This window comes from Miniopterus natalensis, chromosome X, assembly GCF_054644295.1.
Source record: "Miniopterus natalensis isolate mMinNat1 chromosome X, mMinNat1.hap1, whole genome shotgun sequence".
Taxonomy (NCBI): domain Eukaryota; kingdom Metazoa; phylum Chordata; class Mammalia; order Chiroptera; family Miniopteridae; genus Miniopterus; species Miniopterus natalensis.
In genome coordinates, this window is record NC_142103.1 from 73,277,058 (window position 1) to 73,280,137 (window position 3,080).

A 3,080-nucleotide genomic window follows, 5' to 3' on the forward strand; every position below is an offset into this window, starting at 1 on the left:
AATCCATCAATATATAAAAATAATAATGCACTACAAGCAACAGAGGTTTGTTCCAGATATACAAGGCTGGTTCAATTTTAGAAGTTCAATCAATGGAATTCATCATATTAGTAGTGTAAAGAAGAAAATCACATGATCTGATAATTGATGCAGGTAAATTTTTTAAAAAAATTCTAATACCCATTCATTATGAAAATCTCAGCAAAAAATAAATAGACAAGAATTTTCTCAACCTTATAAGGAACATTTACCAAAAACCTAGTGCTAACTAATCTCATAGTTACAAAAGACTGAATACTTTTTTTTTTTTTTCCCAAAAGGTTTATTTTGAGAAGACTTCTTTGGGTGGAGAGCTTCGATGCAAGAGTTTAGCATTAGTATTTCATCAATCAATAAAGAAATGTCAAAGCTTTATGATACATAATTCAGAAATTTATATTAAGCTTTTCAGTTAAGAAGAGAGGGGGTGGACACCCTTGTTTGTTGTTTTTGCTACACCTGCTAAGTCAAATAACAAGAGAAGGTAAATCTGAAGTTAGAAACCGAGCAATGAATGATCCAGGAAGGGAAACCATCTGTTGAAGGGAAAAAATAAAGGGGCGAAGATTTGGAAAGATACTAAGAAAATGTGCAAATCTTAGTTTAAAAAAATAAGGAATGATTTTAATTCATCAATGTTTCCTCAGTGGATGAACTGCCACAGTTTAGCAAAGGTAAATTAGAAGGAGGGCTGCAGTATTACAGAAGGTACCGGGAGTCATAGGTCATCTTGTGCTGTCACTCCAGTGTCAACACTCGACATCAGAACCACGCTGCTACCCTGGAATTATCCTCCTATTACTAAGTCTTCACTTCCAGCAAGTGAAAGATCGAGGCAGAGCTCTGATCCTCAGGGCTGCACACCCTGTGGCCTTTCTTAGTTGGAGATCCCTAGTGTGGATGACAGGATTGACTCTGAAACCCACACTGGGGGCCCAAAGACCTGCACCTGTGCAGACCCCTTTAGATTGCAGATAACTGATGACAGCTTCTTCAGGAGAGTAAGCTGCCCACCCAAGGGGAACCTGAGAAAGAAAATAACATGAGACCCTGGATGGGGGAGTAGGGAACAAGCAGTGAGAGGGCCAAGTTGAGATAGTTTTTTAAGGATGTTCACTCAAGGAAAACACTGATGACATATGGTGTGACTGTCTAACATGCTCCCGTATGAGCACTGCAGGGCCCTGAAGTCCTAGTTTCGATTCCATCCTTTTTTCCCCTTTGGTGTTGAGAGTAGAGGGAGAAACTGACTCTGTGTTTTCCCCTACAAAACAAGACTGTCATTACGGCTTTCATATCAAGTACCTCTCCCCCTTTGTTCCAATTTATTATTTTAACAAATTTATGTTCAGAGGTTAGACTTGTAAACATCAAAGCACCACAAATGTGTGTGACATCTAGTGATACTGGGTTGAGAAATGCCAATATAAATACCATATGTCAAATTACCATTGTTTAACACCAAGATAAAAGGGGGTGTTTGTGGTGGTGGTGGGAAGAGTTGTTTTGGAAAGAAATACAAAGAGCAGAACCAATCTCACGCAGCCATGTGGTGAAGTTGAAGGTATGTGACCCCATGATCTCTTAGGTAGGCTTCCAAACGACCCGCTGCTGTGTGTCTTGGCAAAGGAAACGGGACCGAGCGCAGTGGCTGGCATATGTATGCAACAGTGTGTTGATATTACCTGCAAACTGAGAACAACTGCTTTCTGTTGAGCTTGAGGCCACACATGTTTCAGTTCTCCAGAAGAAAAGCTCCCACACAAAATGGAAGTGTCAAGAGCTGCCACGACGGGTCAGTACTGTTCCTGCTGCTGGGGCTGCTGTTCATGCACTTGCTCCTCTGCTTCGGGCTCTTCTGGGTGGCCCTCGTGCTGGTCGGAGGCACAGAGGACTTCCATTAGTCTCTGCTTGAGGTTGTCGTTTTCCTGCTCCTGTTCTTAGAGGAGCTCAGTCTCTCTCAACTTTCCGAAGTAGAAACCCCTTTCCTTTTCCACACCTTCAAGGGCAAGTTGTAATGAATGTACCTGTTCATTGAGCTGTAGGACCTGTGTTTCCAAATCGTTGTCAGACTTGGATGCTGAGCTACTGAATGAAGCCCTTTTGGCTCATGAAGGATGAGAAGGTGTGGATCCTGGTTTAGATGCTGGACTTGATTTAGCTGCAACTGTTGTGGGGGAGTTTACATAGTGAGACTTTTTTGACAAGTTGAAGATCTATTCGCCAGAATTGGGGGGAAGGAATTGCATCTTGCCCTTGTAGTGCTTCTACAGGATCATACTCCTTTCCATAGTAGTTATCATCGTAGAATTTCTTAAACCACTGAATAAAATCCAGGTTGTTCTGGAAACACCCTTTCACTAGCTTCTCCACTGAATTACCTTATCAACATTCATTCGCTTAAACTATGCTTGCAGAAGTTTAAAATTGTGAATATACTCACGCTCCAACTTCGCTTGAAATTTTACTTTCTTCAAACTGATGCAGCCTGGAAAGAGCATGTCCATGAACTGGCAATAGGCCACCCTTGAACAAAGCTGTTCCACTTTTGTGTAGTTTAAAGATATTACCTCATTAACCCATGCAATGATATCATGTCTGCTCATAGTCTCTTGGATTACCGAGGTAGAATACACATTGGCCACCATTCCCCAACTTGAGCATCCAGGCTCTCTCCCTGGCTGTGGAGATGAACCGTTCCTCCGGGAGATAGGATGCTGAGGACCTCTCCTCCCAGCACAGAAGAAAAGTGTCATCTATATCTCTTCATCTATAAAGCAATGGTGTCGGAAAATGAAACAGTCCTAAAAAGCCAGCTCTTAAGAGATCAAGCATGGTGCTAGGACTGAGGGAAGTAGAAATGACTGAATATCAGGTACAAAAGACTGGATACTTTCCTTCTAAACTCAAGGATGAGGAAAGGATGTTCTTACCACTCACATTCAACATAGCTCTGGAAGGCTTGGGCAGTAAAAGGAAATAAAAGCCCACATGTAGTAAGGAAGAAGTAAAATTGTCCATTGTGGAACATGACAAGATTT

The 3,080-nt window shown here is 41.7% G+C and overlaps 1 pseudogene; it reads right to left on the bottom strand.

Annotated features, from left to right (window-relative positions):
• Window positions 1–1,835: 1,835 nt before the first annotated feature.
• Window positions 1,836–2,687, bottom strand: LOC107545173 (microtubule-associated protein RP/EB family member 2 pseudogene; annotated as a pseudogene).
• Window positions 2,688–3,080: the final 393 nt, after the last annotated feature.